Raw genomic sequence first — 18,456 nt, 5'->3', positions numbered from 1 at the left:
TGGAGATGGGGAAACAAACAGCAAAAAATACGTGAGTCACCATAATTCTTGTTATGATTTACACTGGTCTATAGATTTCCATGTTGAAGACACTCCGTTTTTCAGGCTCTCCTGCCATAACAAAAAGTATTTAGACTTTGGAGAATAATGTAAACATTTGTAAAGTAAAAGCAGGTTGTGAGAAAAGTCCTGTTCTGAAATATCTGATTCAAAAATATTATAAAAAATTGTCCCATTTTGACTTCTGAGCATTCAGTTGTGCAAACTAATATATGTGTATATTAAAAATATATGTGTTCACACACATTTTCTAATTATCTGTTTGTGAACATTTAAAGATTTAGCTTTTTGTTCACAGACAAGCTGAGGACATTTTTTTCAGGAAATCATTTATTCTCATAAAATGGAGAAACTTTCTTCATTCTTGTGTAAATAGCAAAAGAACAAACAGATACTTTTAGGAATCTCTGGAGCAGTGTTCTGGTGTTACCTACTATCAATTCCCAGCTCAGGGGTACCAAGACAGGCTGGGAAGGCTGTAGCTTCTGCCACTGGCACCAGCCATCAAGGTGTGTGGGTTTGTGTTGCATTACAGTGGTGAAAATATGCCTTCTTCCCTAAGTTCCTCTGCTCTCCCTCCCAAAGTCCATGTTTGCATTTCCTACAGGGTTCCTAAACTGCATTTCCTACAGGGTTCCTAAACTGTATTTTAGAATTTCTCCATCAAACCTCTGTTCAGCTATTATACAGACATAATTAATAAAGCATTTTAACCAACAGAAAGCTCATTCATGAATTTGTCTTGATAAGCTTCATCTCAGTGTTCTGAGATGACTGAAATGAGAGGTCAAACAGTATCTTGGAAGAAGAAAGTGTCATTTACTGCAACTATCTGCAACATAAAGGATTTTAAATTTCATGATAAAGCTATGCAAGAAGCATGAGAAGCAGCAATGCAGTCAAAATTAAATTTTTCTTTTTAATAGGAAAGTACATTAATGTGCATTTATCGCCAATATTTACCCTGCTTTAATTGTTTTACTGAAATATAAAGGCATGTGTTTCTAATTACATGGAGATAACTGCTGTTCACACTACAGGGATCCTTTGTTTAAAAGCAATACTTGCCATTCTTTAAAGGATGTTGGAGAAATAATTTAGAAAGAACAAAGTCGTGAACTTTTGTTCAGTCAAAGCAGTGAGTAACTTTAAAAATAATGCAGCTTGCTTTTTTTGTTCAGTTTAAAATGGATTTAAAATTTTAGATTTATTTTGTCTGATAAAATTGTCCTATCTTTAACTCACAGCTGTATTTATTTTAGCATGTGAAATTCAATAATAGCTTAAAAAATTATATAATAATTACGAAAGAATTAAAGCAGATGTATATGTATCATGAAAGAGTGTAAAAAATGTGTCTTTTAATAGCAGCTTCTAATAGGGCATGTTGTCCATGGTAATAGCATTAAATTCTGTACGTAGGTGGATCCAAATACAGCAAATTGTTACTATTTCTCTTTGAAGAAAAAGATCACATCAGCTTGAACTTCATGGTTTTATTTCCTTTCTCTGTTCAGTTAATGGTGTCAAGCAGCCACATACAGTTAACAGCAAGAAAGCAAATATTTGCTCCACTTCAAATGAAAATAGTCAGATGCAGTTATCAAAGGCATTAATATGTATTTAATGAGTTCACAGAAATACCCCCTGGTTTTCCAAGAGATGTGAAAACTGTCATAGTACAAACTTTCTCCAAACTATGATCTCCCCAGAACAAACAAGACATCCCCTGATTTAGTGAAAATTTCACTGTCTACAGCATTAATGTGAGAATGCTCACAAAACATAATCCCCTCAGTACCTGCACATTACTGAGACTACAGAGATAAAGTCAGTTTTATGATTTTGAAAAATAACTGGCAGCACTGAAGAATGAACCAACCAATTATGCCCTGAAGCAACCAGTGTGACTTTGAATAGAAATAAGGCATTGTAAGGTTATCTAATACAATATTTCAAAGAGAGTGTGACGATTTTCTCATATTCTGCATGTAGTCAGTGTTTTCTTTGTACAGTGCAGGATATTGTGCTTAAATAATTGTTGACATTTTATGCACATGGTGCATATATTCTGGAATATAATAAAGATTAAAGGAGTTTCCTGGGCCGCTGGAGACATTATGTGTCATTGATAGAATGCCAGAAAAGAGAAAGCACCAACAAACCAAGCTCACAGAAAGTGTTCTATAGCTAATAACAACTGTCCTCCTGTCACCTCGAGATGAGAGGAAGGTTACAGCACAAAAAAATCGTGTCTACACTCTAGCTGAGGGGGACTTAGGGGAAGGGACTGAGGGACTCTTAGGAAGTGTACTATTTAGACTCTGGCCCCTTCTGCCAATCTTGATTAGTGATCTCCAAGAATACGACGACAGCTCTACAGATTTGCCGTCCATAGGTTATGTTGCCAGAAATATTCTCACTCATCAATATATTGTTTTGCTAAAATATCCATGTTAATTTTCAATAAGAGTTTCTTTGTTTTTTTAACAGAGCTCATATGTGGATATCTATTGCAGTGACACCCTGAACTTCTGTATTTAGTAAGGAATAGTCTATTGGTAGACAGGACTGTGGAACACACTGCTTAGATGCTCTCTTTCCTGAAGAATATCAGTTCAGTCAAATGGATTTACACATTTTTAAAGTCAGAAGGGAACATTAGGATAAACTAATCTGAAATTCTGTGTTAACAAGAAACATTTCTGTATATAGCACATATAAAAATGGGCTGATAATGCTAGAAATAATCACCACCATTTAGAATTTTCTCTGTCAAGTATCAAGTAACATGGCATCAGCTCTGAGGATAGAGAATCATTCATATTTTGTTGAAGGGAAATAGACACATGGATACATAAATACACATGGACCTTGGATATAGCACAGCAAATAGATTTATGTTGTCACCTAACCAGAATTAAGCAATACCTAGGTGCCACATCCATTTCAATGCCCACTCTACAGAATCCCATTGCCAGTCAAAGCAATGGATATGGATATGTACCAACCATCTCTTTGAAAGATGATGGTGTAAATATCTGAGCATCTGACACAACTGCTCTGTCATGTGCTTCTTTAAATTCCAGTGCTGAAGAATAGCATGGACTTTGTAACACATTTTCCCACTACTATTCCCAAACTGAAGCAAGTGGGTCACATTTATTCAGAGCCCCGTACTGTTACATAGCCTTGTCTTAGAGTTCCTTCAGCTCCCCAGTTCCCAGTGCTTGAAAATTTCCCTCCAGAAAGGAAAAGCCACCACTTCCTACTAAGCAGGTTATAAAATTAGTTTACTTTAAAATGGTGGTATTATCCCTGCTTCTGAAAGTAGAAAGCAACCTTAGAGTGAGAAATGCTCAATACAGTTGTTCAAATACAACACCTTGGAAACCACAGTGGGTAGTCAGGGAAGTTAAAAGAGCGACAAGAACACCCTTGCTGAGGGCTACATCTCCCTCTTTCTATTCAAAAAGAGCTGTTCCAAAACCAGGCAGAATAACTGGGATTCAGAGAAGTCTTTCATGACACTTTTACCTTGTTAGTTGAATAGATCTATGAATTCACACTGGTATCACTACCCTTGGGCTGTGGCAGCCCTGGGATTTCTAGGAAAGGTAGTAAAGCCCAAAGATGCAGTGTGTAATTTTCACCTAAACTTCTCAGGACCGGAGGGAAGAGCACATCTTCTGCAATGAATTTTCTTTACATTTTTTTTTATATGGGAGGCCAGACGGGAGAGTGATAAGGGATCTAGTTGCAGGGCTTGGCAGTGAAACAGAAAAAAAGACAGCAGTTTTGGTGGTAATTTTAGTTCACTTAGCCAGATAATGTTTCCATGATTCTCTACAACTACTTCCCTTTTCACACCATTGAGTTTTTCTAGTCTCTGATGTTTACTTTTCTCTCAAAGTAAGGATGTAACAAGTACCTTCTATATTGTCCCATAAGCAAGGGAGACAGGACTACAGAACTAGCTATTTTCCCACTAAATGGAGAAGGACAAAGATTCATGTCCAGGTTTCCCTGTGTCTTAACTGGAGAGGGCAGATTCAGTCTGCAGTGGTTTCTGTATTATTTTGTCCAAAGGTTACCTTTTTATACTTCTTCAGTTTAGCCTTTCTCATCCCCTCCTCTTGTTTCAGTCCCTGAAAGTAAGACTTGTTTTTGAAAAGGATTTTCTGTTCTGTTTTAGCATAACCCTAGTGCGATTAGAAACTTAACTTAGTCCCCCATTAGTCCTAAACTCAGTGCATCATAGGTTTGTTGAGTTGGGATGGATGCATTTCTCATCACTTAATTGATGTCTCAATAACTGCATTTCTCATCTTCTGCATTAAGGATTTCTTCTCTGTTTCTCATTTTTTGCTTTCCATGAGCCCTAAAGTTACCATCCATTAAAAATATAAAAAAATAGAATCAAAGAATCACAGAATCATTTAGGTTGGAAAAGACCTTTGAGATCACTGAGTCCAGGCTTTGATCACCACTTTGTCAGCTAGACCATGGCACTACCATATGCTTCTTGAACACCACCAAGGATGATGACTTCACCACCTGCCTGGGCAGTCCATTCCAATGTTTAACAACCCTTTCCACGAAGAAGTTATTCCTGATGTACAGCCTGAACCTTCTCTGGCACAACTTAAGGCTATGTCCTCTCATCCTAAGAGGTATTAAGTATCTCAGCCTTTTCCTCATCCTTGGTGACTATGTTCCCCTCTGCGTCCAATAAAGATGGAGATTTTCCTTGGCCCTCCTTCTGTTGGTAACATATTTATAAAAGCACTTACTATCTTTCACAGCAGTGCCCAGATTGAATTCTAGTTTAACTTCCACCTTTCTAATTTTCTTTCTGCATGACATAATGGCATCCTTATACTCTTCCTGAGTTTCCTATCCCTTCTTCCAAAAGTCATAAACCTTCATTTTTTCCCCCGAGTTCCTGTGAGAGCCGGGCTGGTCTTCTTACCCAATAGCTCCTGTTTCAGCACTTAGGGCTGGCCTGCTCCTGCACCTTTAAAGCCTAACTTTTTAATAGCCCTATATGTTTTTTAAATTTACAGGCAATTAAATTTTCATTCTTAACACTTTCAGTCAAGAAAATTGGTGGCCATCTGTGTAAGAGAATCAAAGTTATGTTATATTATTAATCAATGTGTACTAAATAACTGAGAACTCAACTTTCCAGTAAAATGAGACTGCATGAGCTGGCTGCTAAATGATTTTCTTGCACAATGTTAAGGTAAATACACTCTTTCCTAGGCCTAGAAAAAGAGTTAAAAGTTGAGTGTGTTGTTTTAACACAGAGTGCTAAACAAAGCTAATTTTGAAAGATTGGATGTGCCAGAATGTGAAATGAATACTAGCATAACCAAACTGGGACTCGGCTTACAGATACAACAGTTTCCAGTGGCTTCCAATGCCATTTCAGCACAAAACTGATCCTGCCTTTATCCTTTAACTTTCACATGTCCAGGTGTGTCTGTTTAAAAAGTTCTCATACAGACATTTTCAAACTACAAACTATTCCATATTGAGTTAAGTGTACACATATAGTAAAGATACTGAAATAACAAAAAAATAACATAACTGTACATTGAAATACTAGTAAAAAGCATACTGGTTTTTTTTTCAAAATGAAAAACATAGCATTTTAGTATCTTTACATCACAAGAAAATTATTTCCTATATAAATGTATGCAATCAAGAAATGTTCAGGCAATGGCATTGCTTCATTGGCTCAACATCCCTAAATATTATAATTTAGGTCTTAAGGTTTAATTAGCAGAATACAGTTTGGGCAAATGAACAGCATGGAGGTGCCAAAACATGAAATCCTAAAAATAGGAACCCATAAATCTTCCCGCTGCGGTGCACATATGCAGCTGTACAGTATCTGATGGATTGAAAACTCTGCCTGAGAACAGCATTAAGATTCACAGCAGCAGAGGAACTCAACTGAACAAATTTCATAGGGCAGCAGGAATTTATCATGTTTGTTCTGTCAATGTAACTCACATCTCACTCGCTAAACCCCATAAAGGAGCACAGGAAGCAAAGAGAGAAAGGCAGAGGAGAGGAAATGGAGTGATATCAAACAGGGATTTTTTAAAGAGATTTATACATAAGCTACTTTGAGATCACATTGTTTCTTGAGAAAGAAAGAAAATGTAAAATAAAAGAACCATTAACTAGTATATTGTTTTATTTTGCACTGTGTTTCATGACATAGTGCTTTTTTGAGGTGCTCTGTCAAAATACCAATTCCCAAACCTTTTCAAAGGAGTGCATACTGTATTTCCACTTGAAGAGAAGTAGATCATAAACCCATAAGGTGAGCTCCTACAGCAATCACTTTGACAGTTCTTAGGACAGTAGCCAACAGAAATGTTTTCTTCAGAAAAAGGATATAAAATGAGTCCATCCAATCTTTTCTGTTCTTGTTTGGCCTTTGTTTAAATCATGGAGCCTAAAAAGCAGTCTTCCTTTCTGGACAGGATGGATTTCCCCTGTGTGATTGGCAAGAAGAGGTATGAAAAATCATACCTTGATTGGCTTCAGGATCATGATATAAACCGAAGCTCAGAGGAGTCCAAGAGAGAGAATTTTCTTCCACCACACCCATCTGAAGATGGAAAGTAAGCATCTCTGGTCAGCCTAATTTACCCAGGTGACAATATTGTTTCTACTATGAATTCTACCAGCTAGGTTTCATCACTGGGGGTAAGACTTGTTTTGGAGGTGTAAAGGTGAGAGAGAACTGGTATTGAACTCCAAAGGATGTCTGGGGACTTGTACAGAATATGCCATGGAGCAAATGCCTTAAAGATTATGAGTAACAAATAAGACTTAGTATCAAACTCTAGATCAGTATAACGCTGTGGATTGACTCTTTGGAGCACAGTATCCTAGGAAATAGTCAAATCACATCTGTGTAGACAGAGGCTCCCGAAGGTGGTTGTTCATTGAAATAGCAGTGCTGTGAACTTTGCAGTCAGTGTTACCCAGTTAGCAGCACACAGTTCACTGTACAGAGATGTGACAGATGGTGACTCTAGTTCCTATAACACAGCAGGAGAAGAGCTGATATCCCAGAACAAAGCCAACTAGCTCAGCATCAACATAGGACCTGACAAAACATTTCTTCACAAATGAACTAACCAGATACAGACGGAGGGCAAACATTTGCAGACAGACTTAAGGCACAGTTTACCCCTCTCAGTGCAGAGAAGCTCAGGTATCGAAGTCTGTATTACCTGCAGAAACAGAAGCAGGAACAGCTGCTCCTAAGATGCTACAGAGCAATCAAGCTGATTAGAGAGGTGCTAAAGACCAAACAATTTTCTCTACATGGTGCTGTCACATAAAAGTCTCCATTTGCAGCTCTGCACCATGCTCCATTTTCCACTGCACCAATGCCCTAAAAGGCTGCTCCTACCTTAAGTGGGTGGTGCTTAGGTATGGCTGTGCAGTGGCTAAACTCCAGGGGACACCCTGTGTTCTTAAGATTCTTGTACATAAATAGATATGCCAAATTTACATGTGTTTTTTTAATGTGCCTTTCTTGTTTTTCTAAATAAAAAGATAGTAGGGAGCCCATAATCTCAAGGACTTCTTGAACTGTACCAGAGGAATGACATCTCCAAAACTGACCAGAGAAAGTGGATTTAAAATTCCAGGAGCTGCAAGGCAGGAATAATGTACCAGAAAGGGGTTCAAACCTTAATTTTATTGAGAGAAAGTCCTTTTGTGTAATCTAATTCAAGTCTTTGTGCCTCTTATTGACATCTGACAAAAGACTCCTGAGCTAAATAAATGAGATTTTAAGAGAGATTAGGTGTTTCTTGGCCCTTTTCTTAAGAAATCATTGCTTTTGACTAATGTCTCAGAACCTATCTCACAGTGATCGCAATAGAGGAAAGGACAGTGAAGGATTGTGTGGAGTAAAGCACCTACCTTTGGCTGGATTTACTTACAGATCAGGCCTTTCTGCTCTATACAAAATGAAAAGTAAACTCAGTGAATGCTCTGTCTACCTGTGGAGTTGTTTCTTGGATTCTAGAGAGCAGATAAGTATTTCTTCTAAACTTTTTAATTAAGATAAAGATTGGTGGGGTTTTTTGGTTGGTTGGTTCGGTTTTCTCCAAATAGGCTATTTTAGGTGTATGCTGTTCATACCTGTACAGGAAAAAAACACATAGTCCCAAAATAAACCTGGCAACTTGTCTTTTTTCAGACATCTTTTCAAGTACAGGTGTTGGGGTTTTAGTTTAGTCTTAGGTTTTTTTTCCTGTTAAAGGAATTTTCTCCCATATGCATGTTGCCAGGGGACAAATAGCTGTACTTAAGAAAGACAAAAAGGGGGGTGGGGCGGGCCTGGCTACTCCTTTGTTTACACCTGGGTGTGGGGTCAGTTCGCTCTGAGCGTCCGGAGAGAGAAGCTGCAAAGAAAGGAGCTGCTGGGTTTTTTTTTCGGCCCTTTTTTTCTTTCTGCTGGAAACAATGCCGGGATCCCAAAAGCCGCTTTCCCTGCCCTGCTGGAGGCCAGGCTGTGGCCGCCCTGCCCCGCTGCTGCTTCGAGCTTTCGCTGCGTTGTAGCCCTGCTCGCCCTGCCTGCCTGGGCCTCCGGGGGGTTCCCCCTTTTGGATACATCTTGTCTGCCACCCGGGATTTGTGTTTGTGCCTGCCGCTCCAGCCTGCTGTTCCCGAGAGTCCGGGATCGGCTGCCCAGGGGTTTGTGAAGCCTTTGTCCCATCCCTTCCCGGGATCCCAGGGCACCGGTGCCGCGTGCTCCCCGAGCTCGCTCCGGAGCGCCCCCTGCAGCCGCGGGGGAACCATCGCACCTGCCCTGCTCACCGGGAGCCGCCAGCGCCCCTGCCGGCTGTGAGCGGAACTGCACCCGAGGGGAAAGGGCCCGACAGCCGAGAAGGCTGGGACTGGGTTGGTGATTGTTTGCTGTTACTGCCATAGTTATTGCTGTTTGTTTGACTGGTTATATACATATATATATAGAGTAAAGAACTGTTATTCCTATTTCCCACATCTTTGCCTAAAGGCCCTTGATTTCAAAATACAATAACTCAGAGGGAAAGGGGTTATATCTGCCACTTCAAGGGAGGCTTCTACCTTCCTTAGCAGACACCTGTCTTTAAAAACCAAGACAACAGGCTAACTGGAATGTAAGAAACATCTAGAAAACAGCCTTCATATGTGTGCATGTGTGAGACAGAGTTGGGTACATCAGATCTAAAATATTACCTTACATTGTCAGAAAATGCAGATTGAGGACAATGATTTAGTGACCAAATACTCCGACCTGTGTGGTGATGTTTCATTCCAAGACTTTCCTGGTTCAACCCGCATTTTTTAAAGCAGTATGAAATGTTTAATGTTTGTCAAATTACTTCTTTTGAATGTTTTTTTTTTTAATATTCCTAAACATAACTGTCTTGTGACAGTGTGCTGAACAGGTAAACAACATTTAATTTTTCCATTTAAAATGAGCAAATTTCACTAAATAGAGTACAGGTATTTTCTACATTTTAAGGAAACAAGAAGGATTGCTAGTCATTAACATAAAAGTATGGCATTTGCAGCTTGCTATCTCTACTACTATATTCTTCCTAAAGGACATTCCTAAATGGGGAAAACAACTGGTATAGCTATAAAATAATAACCTACTCCATCAGGTGTAAGTCATGCAAGCTTGGAGCTGTAGGGATCATTTTATGTTCATTCACTAGGGGTGGAGTTTGGACTCCCATTCCTTTCTGTTCCCGCATCTCAGCAACCTCAGAGGTGCTCAGAAACACACTGAGTCCTTCACACAAAACATAAAATAGAGCCAGGTTAGATCAATTTGTGGCCCTATTTTCAGCTGGATTCTCTTTTCTGTTCTCTCTGAACAAACTCTTCTCCTATTCACCATTCCTACTCTCTGTTTTCTTTGCTCCTGAACACAAATGAAAAGAGCAAAGCAAAACCAAAGGAAATTTGTGAGTGCACTGCCTCTGATTCTGCTGTAACCCACTGCCTGACCAGCAGCTGCTGCCTGGCACTGTGGCAATGTTCTATGGCTTTAACAGTTTGAAGAAAAGTAGGTTAGCACCCTTGCTATTATTAGTGCCTCATCAAAAAGGACATGAGAGCAATCAGAGAGAAGAAATGAGAGCAGGTGGGAGGGGAGATGGGGAATGAGGAAAAAGGTGTCAGGGAACCATTTGTTCATTCTCTGATGACCAGCCAGTTGTTTTCCTAACCTCCAAGAATGAATAAGCCCTGACAACATACCCTGTAATACTAATGACTAATTGCATATTATTTGGCTGTAATTCCTCTCTGATAATTCAAGCTGGACAGTATACTATGTCATGATAAATGCTGTTAGGGACATAATCTTCCCCATTCTGCCAATTTGGTTTGCATTATGTTTAGGGAAAGATGTTTGCTACAGAGAAAAGAGGAAGCATGTCAGTTCTCCAATTCTGCCAATTTGGTTTGCATTATGTTTAGGGAAAGATGTTTGCTACAGAGAAAAGAGGAAGCATGTCAGTTCTCCATCTGAAATCCCATATCCTCGCTCTCTTTCTGTGAGCCTCACATTTAAGTTACTTGTACTTGTAGCCAACTACTAAAAGGTGAGGGCTGAATCCTCAAAATCTGAAGGGATGAGAAAAAAAGCTGTTAGGTTGATAAACCCATAAGGCATACAGTGAGCAAGAATAAGAGTCACTACAATTTAAAAGATCATTAACCTACGCAGCATAGATACTAACAGGCCTAGAAAACTCAAAGAGGAAATCATTTGCTTATTATCACACCTTTATCAAAAGGTACTGCTTGGCTTTTCCTAAGTACATTGAGGACTAATCCTTCCTAGCTCTAAACACAGGAAAGTTTTCCAAAATGAGATGGCATAATACAAAGTCCCAAACGAAAACTTAGGGAAAAAAATTACCCGCTGCCTACTGTTCAGCATCAGTTTGAGGCTCCTGTGACATCTCTGTTTGGCAGCTGCTAGGTGGCTTCAGCAATTTCTGTCCCATGGTTCAGCTGTTTGCAGGACTATGTGAGAAGGAATAGTGGTGAAGTACTCTAGCTAAAACAGGAGGAGATTTCTGCCTCGATATCCCTTGTTGTCATGGTTCTTTGTAATGCCCAGCAAACAGCAGGACAAGCACAACAACAGGCATGGCACGGAAGCAGGGAAGCAGCTCTTGACAAAAATATGCCCAAGCTAGCAGTGATTCCCTGGCAAACATCCAGGAAATCACAGCCTCAGGGCATAATCACTGATGTGGCAGAAATCCAGCCCAGCAGAAAGAAAGTGAGCGAGCCTGCTAGGCTGGCTAGCTGCATCAGTTTGCTGTGCAGACAGATAACCGTCAAGGCAAAGACAGGAGAGGTGCTGGGATCTACAGGTGGGATCTGGGGATCAGGGACAGGGCAGGGCAAGCAAGAAGTTGTCTTGGTGGATCCACAGAGGGGAGAGTAGGACTAGGCTATTCAAAAGAAGCAAACTGTGGGATGAGGGCAGCTGTCCAGTCAACTGCACTCTGAAGGGGTGGCCTAGGGGTATATTTCCCCCATTTCTCCTGTTGAAACTGCCATAAGGAGGTCTGAAAGTCCCAGGGCTGCATTTCATGCTCCCTGCAGGTGGGCTTTCGTAGTGCTTGGAGACCTAGACTTCACACTGAGGCATCAGTGCCATGATGCAAATAGAGTAAAAGCTGTGATTCGCAGGGTGACTCCTAATCCAGTGATCCAGTGGTCTCTCCAGCAGTTGTCATTCAGGTGAGGGAATAGAGAAATGCAGTCCAAAAATGGGGAGAGGTTGCTTCCGTGAAGACACAGGCGTGAGTTCAGTGATTTTCTACATTGGATCCACCACAGAAGAAAGCATGTAATGGAACTGCAACTTAAATCCATTTAGCACTCTGTCAGTCAATGGGGTTAAGTTGAATTAACCTCTGTGTGTGGAGTTCGACTGATGAACTAATGAACTAATAAATTCCTTATACTGACCCTCTGGTAAACTTAAACTGACAGGCTTTTTGTTTTATTGTAGGGGTTTTTGTTTTGTTGTAGGATTTTTGTGTACATGCTATCTCATAATCAATAGTTGTACTTTGCTGAAAAAACAGAATAAACACTATGTGCTTTAGGGAATAAAGTGGGCTTAGCAGAATTGTTGAGCAAATGTAAAAATTCCAACTACTCAGCTTGTGCCTATGAATCCACAGTAATAAACTTGTCCAACTCCATGCATTCTCAGCAAGCTGCAAGACTTAGTCTTTAAATATGTACACACACACACACACATATATATATATATATAAATGAGACCAGTAAACCAGTTGCCCATTCATTTTGGGCTGGAAGAGGCTTATCTCCTCACAAAAGATACTCAACATGGTGCTAGTCTTCCTAGGACTTTGTGTACACAAAATACCATCTCACTGATGTTGGACATCATGGCAAAACCTGAAATTAACCGCTTGCATGAGTCCCTGCAGTCCCTGCTAGTATGTCAGGATCCCGTATCTCTATCAGCAGCAGACACTAAAATTGGAAGCTCCACTGTCCAAGGTTGAAATTGATTTCCAGATAGTAAAACATCAATGCCAGCTTAAAACTGCTTCCCGTAAAGCTTCTCTAGTGTGATGCTTCGTTCTTTAAGGATGAAATAAGGTGTAAGTGAAAGAGCTCCTAGCTTTACATACTGCATTTGTCAGATTCACTTTTTGAATACTTTTAATGCAAACTCTTTTCTTGTGACAGGGTTTTTCCAAGCTTCCTTACATACAACTGCATTTATGTACACACACAGGAATGCAGCTTCACGTTTGGAAATCTCTAGGAGATAGATCCCAAAGGAAGATGCAGAAAGCAAGTGTATTTCTGGGCCACTTAAAACATGGCTGATTCCAGCTGTAAGAATAAAAATTACATATGTATAGTTCTTTTTATTTCGACCTATGTTTTATATTATTATTTATTTTAAAAGCTCAGTACACTATCAGTCTTTTCTTATTCTTTATAGAGAAACTACTCATCCCATGTGCTATCTGACATTTCTTAGAGTTCATCTCCTAAACAAAGTTTTAATGTTTTGGAGTTTCTACCCAGGGATTGTGAAGTCTTGAGAAAATAGATGAACATCAATCACCTCTACAAAATAGGAAGGGATTTACCACAAAGTAGCAGAGACTTTTCTCTGGGCAGCTGATGGACATATTTGCAGCCATTTGGATATACCTTGAGAGAAGCTATTATTAGATTATCTCATCTTCCTCTATGGACTGAAGTTTGGATGTGGACTTCACCTCCCTTAATGAATGGACAAAATAATAGTGTCTACATTGCTGTGGAGGACATTTATGTTAGACCCCAGAAAGGAAGTCTTAATGGATTAGATTCTGTGGAGAACTTTTGGAGTCATGCTCACAGTAGGTCTCCGGGAAGAGGCTAAAGAGACATGCCATAAATAACACAGGCACAGGTGATCCTGTCATGAGGCATGTGCAGAGGTGAGCTGGGCTCCCCAGGGTTTGATTCTGTGTCCATATACCACGGGGGACACAGGAACTCACTCCCCTCCCTACTCATTGTCCTCAGCGGCAGGGTGGTGCCAAGAGGAAGTGGGAGGTGCAGTCCCACTCTGGAGCCTCTCTAAGACTCAACAAGGGGCTTGTGGAAAACTGCCATGGTAATTTGCACAGTCTGTGCCTATCTTTTTCTGTAGCATTTGTCTTCTAAGGGAGGGGATTTTTTTCTGAGCCAATAACCAGCTGTCATGTACATTTGCTAAAAATAATGCATTCGACCTTGTAAATTGACATTGCAGTCTTTAAGGGGAGAGGCATTACTGGTGTTTGTTCCAGGGCTTGAGATGAATCCCACTGAAGGAAAAAGGAAAAGGTTACAGTCTCAAGTACTAATAAAACAATCAATTCACACCAAAATCAAAAAAGTTTTAAGAGTACCTGCAACCTCATAGAATCAGAAACAATGGCAGGTGAGATAGGTGTGCTAGAGCATAAGAGACAAAGCTTTGTTCAACAAGTTGAAATAGGATTTTTGATTAGGATGAGAATCCAGGCACTTCACTGGAATATTTTGGGTTGTTTATTTATTTAATAATTCAAAAATTCAACATCCAAAAGAGACCTCCACTGAGTTCTGCGGGCAAAAGAGGGGCATGAGGCAGTAAGATAAACAGCTGTCAAAATGCTGGTTTTTGTCAATAAAACACCTTCAGAGGCTACTTTACCAGACCCACTATTGGTGTTTAAAAGAGATTCTGAGCGACTAATATCTAGCCCTGTAATTTAGAGCCACAATCCATTACAGCAATAACAACAAAGAGAGAGTGACACTGAAAGCCATGAAGTTGGATGCCAGTAAATGCCTCAAAATAGTTTACTTTCAAAGCTTGACAGAAGAGGGACAAATGTGAAGAATAATGCCAGAAATCAGATAAACTATTAGTTAATATAGCTGTGCTACATGGCCATTGCCTGTCACCTTCATTCAAGATGCTGCTTACAGTAACTGAAAGTGACAAAATCTGACTTACTGTATTTTAGAAAATCCTTTTGAAGCTACGTTCTAATGTATTTGCCTTTCTACAATGAGACTGAAATAAACTTGAGTACTGTGAAGCTACACAGTTCCTGTGAGAGATTAACTGAAAATGCTTCTTCATCACTTTGATACAATAGTACATTACACAGCTACCAGTTAAGACTCAGGGAGATAACTCCAGTAGCCAGTTGTTGAACACAGCTGAAAGTGTTAAAACATGATCCCCTACAAAAAAAATCTGTCCTCAATCCATCTTACACAGTCCTGCTATTCCATTTCTATTTGCAAATTCAAATGATCTCTGAAGTAAATATTATGCCACAGAAGGAAGTAAAGACTAAGATAGTCTCAGCATCCTAAATGTTAAGGTCATACTCACCATTAGGAACATGACGTTTTGTTTTTCTTTCTATTCTTATCAAAATGTTGATGTGTCTCATGACTCTAAGATGCTCTCTCTTTTTTCCACTTTTCTGCTACAGCTGATAATCTGACTAGAAATAATAAATGATAATTAAATATTTAATATTCAATATTTAATTAAATGACTGCTGGATGAAGCTTAGAAATATTTTTGTCCATCACTAGATGTAGAAAAACATCTCTTTTAAAAATTGCATTTTTGCAGCTTTAAATTTTTGGGGTTTATTATTTTTAAATGAAAAAGGAACAAAAGCATTTCTACATCAAGCTCACAAATTATGTGGAGCAAATTTAGACATATTTTCAGTCCCTTTCTGAGTAACAGCAGAATCTGGTTCAGGTCCAGACTACATTTCCTTTCTATACAATGGATACAGGCTTAACCCCATTGGTTTTGCCTTTGATTGCAATACTCACAGAGATTGGGCACTGCTTAGAACGTATCCCTCAGCTGATACACTAAGGTCAGTGCATAAATATCAAGTAAGGGAATACATGGTAGAAAAGTACACCAAGGCATTGATAATATGCTCAAAAACTGATACAGAAAGAAAGCTGTTATCAAGAAAATTCAGCACTGGAATGTGAGGCAAAGAGGCACTGAACAGTCTCCATGCTTACAGATTTACTAGTCGCAGCTGGAGAGAGCCCTGGGAAGGTGAGTCTGATCTCTGAGCTGTCCCTGATTTGGGCAGGAGGAGATCCTTTCAGACCAGAGCTGTCTCATCTCTAGGATTCTGTACCCTCAATGTAGAAATTACAGCCAAGACAAAGGTTAGAAAACTGGATGGCAGCTGAGAAGGGTTGAAAGAAAGAACAAGGGCTGCTTTCTCCTACCCAATTCTTGTCACACTGCTTACAGAGCCTTCTGCAAGACAAACTACCAGTATCAAACTGGATGCTGCACTGTTCTCCCAGAGGAACATACATCAGTTTATATGGTCCACAGCCTCCTGACAGGTGACAGTATTCCAGAAAAAGATCAGGAAATAATCAGATTATCAGATCATAAATCTGTGCTGATTTAGATTAGATGTTTTATGAAGGCACTAATGGGGGAACTAAGGGACAGTGGATCAAATTCAGTAATTAAAAGGGTAAATTAAACTCACTGGGGCAAGTAAAGGAGATTCAAGACATGTCAAAGAGAGGAAGACAAAGCAAAATGATCGTAGAGGGATGCAAAGCAAAATGATTATGGAAACCTATGATGCAGTTAATAATGGACCTTTAATGGGACAGAGGAGCTTTAAAGTTAAAGGAATGTAAATTAGATCCAAGGGTGACAAAGCAAAGGAGTAGCTGAACACAGGAAGAGGAAGAGCCATGGTGTACCCTCAGGCAGCAGCCTCAGAGAAGATGAGCCTGAAAAACACCAAGTCAAAACAGAGAATCAAATAACAACTGTAAAATTGCCTTAGTTCATAGCCTAACAGCATCCAGATCCTGTCAAGTGTAGGGCCAATGAGATTAGCTCAGTTGGTTAGAGCTAATAATGACAAGGTTGTGGGTTTGATCCTCATACGGGCCATGCACTTAAGAGCTGGATTCAATAATTTTTGTGGGTCCCTTCCAACTCAGAATATTCTGTGAAGTGGCCTGAAACCTTCCAGATACTGAGAAGTTGTAGTTCTCCTCAATTATAGCCCACTGCTCACTGTCTCAAGTGCTGAGAAGACATAAATTGGAGGCAAATGGATTCCTCTTAGATTTTCTCAGTATGTTCAATATATATTTTTAAGAGACGTTAAAAGTTATGAAGAAGGCTACATTTATATTTCCAGCCTATGTCATACAAATGCTCTGTCTCAAGAAAATTTACTCTTGCACTCTTGAAAGTCTACAAGGGTTGGTGTTTTCTCACTAAGCCTGGAAATCTTTTAAAACAGTTGGAGAGTTTCAAGATTGACTATCACTTGACCTCACTGATTTCTATGAATTCACAGTCTTTTAGAGGCAGCAGAAACCAACTTCAGCACAAAGAGCTAATCTCTAGTTGTTTTATAATCCAACACCAGAAGGGGAAAGCTGACATTAAAAGAAGTGTCTGAGGATTACAGTCCCATTTAAAGCTTTTTAAACACATACTAAAAATTAAGCATGAGTGGGTTCTTTGATTTAAGCAAAAATTGTTCATCTGCTTAAACTTAAAAACTTATATATCTTATTAACTGGGTCAGGTCAATACAATTTCCCACTTTTCTGCATAGACCATCGATATAACTAAATGTTTAAATTCCTCTCAAGTCAAGGGAATGATTAAGGAAATGGTATAGCAAATCAAGTTCAAATATATCTGTGTTATGGATTAATCTCAGTGTTCTTTTTTAAGTGGTCTGAGAGATACTTTGTAAGAAATCATGTTCTTTGCGATCATCAGGATGCACAGCAGTTAGGGACCTGACTATTTTATAGAACAAAAGAACCAAGCTGTTACCTTCAAGATGTTCACAAGCTATCTGCCTGAGCAGTTTAAACTGAAATGTGCCAAAACAAAAAATAAACATTTGAAACAACCAAAAGAAATAGCAAGATGAACCATTTCACTTAGTTGGTACCTACTATAGGAAGAAATATTCTGTAGTGTTAAAGCATACCAAGAAAGGTTTTATTGGTCCATTAATGCACATAATGGGAGCATTGCAAAGCATAGAAATGATACAGAGGTGAATGAATTTCATTCAGTGATGGGTGAAATTGTCCCTCTATATGAAATCTCTGCAGTCTTCTGTGATATTTCTCTGTGAAAGCAGGAGATAAATATCATTAACTTTTGTTGCCTTTGCTTTCGGGATGATGCAATGATGTCAATTTCCCCTAGACATGTGAAGTCATCTTCACACATGTTCTGATGCGTTGCTTCCCGTGTGCAGGGCAAGAGTTGTCTAAGAAATGTCTGTAATAGAATAAAAAATTTTTAAAGGTGCTGTGCTAAAACACAAACATACATATTAAAAAATGTAAATAGCATGTCAAGCTACCTCTGCCTCTCTGCTTATGAGGTAAGAGATTTTCAATAAGTATTATTGAAATAGACATGGAAGGATATCTGAGAGCAGCTGGTCACAAGCATACCTAGTTTATTTTTATCTCCCAATTGCAGATGTTTAGAAAGTCTATGGATTGCTCTAGGGGTCTGCAAACGCTAATCAAAGCAGACATATGATTGGTAGTCTTAATTCACTGTACTAAGGTCAATGCCATCAGTGGAAACTTTTATAAATCAAAAAAGGTGGAAAACACAGTGTAACACAGTATAAAAGTTGGATTTCACAGACCACACTCTTCATTAATCCATCCCAAACACATGAGCGTGAATGATTAGCCAATATGCAGAGTCTTGCTGACTTCTCTCTGTGAGAAAGAGAAACTCATGATATAGTC

The sequence above is a fragment of the Corvus kubaryi genome, unplaced genomic scaffold, assembly GCF_017639235.1.
Source record: "Corvus kubaryi isolate FWS band 111438036 unplaced genomic scaffold, C.kubaryi_AGA036_p1.0 37398, whole genome shotgun sequence".
In the NCBI taxonomy this organism is placed as follows: domain Eukaryota; kingdom Metazoa; phylum Chordata; class Aves; order Passeriformes; family Corvidae; genus Corvus; species Corvus kubaryi.
Note: the sequence above shows the minus strand (reverse complement) of the source record.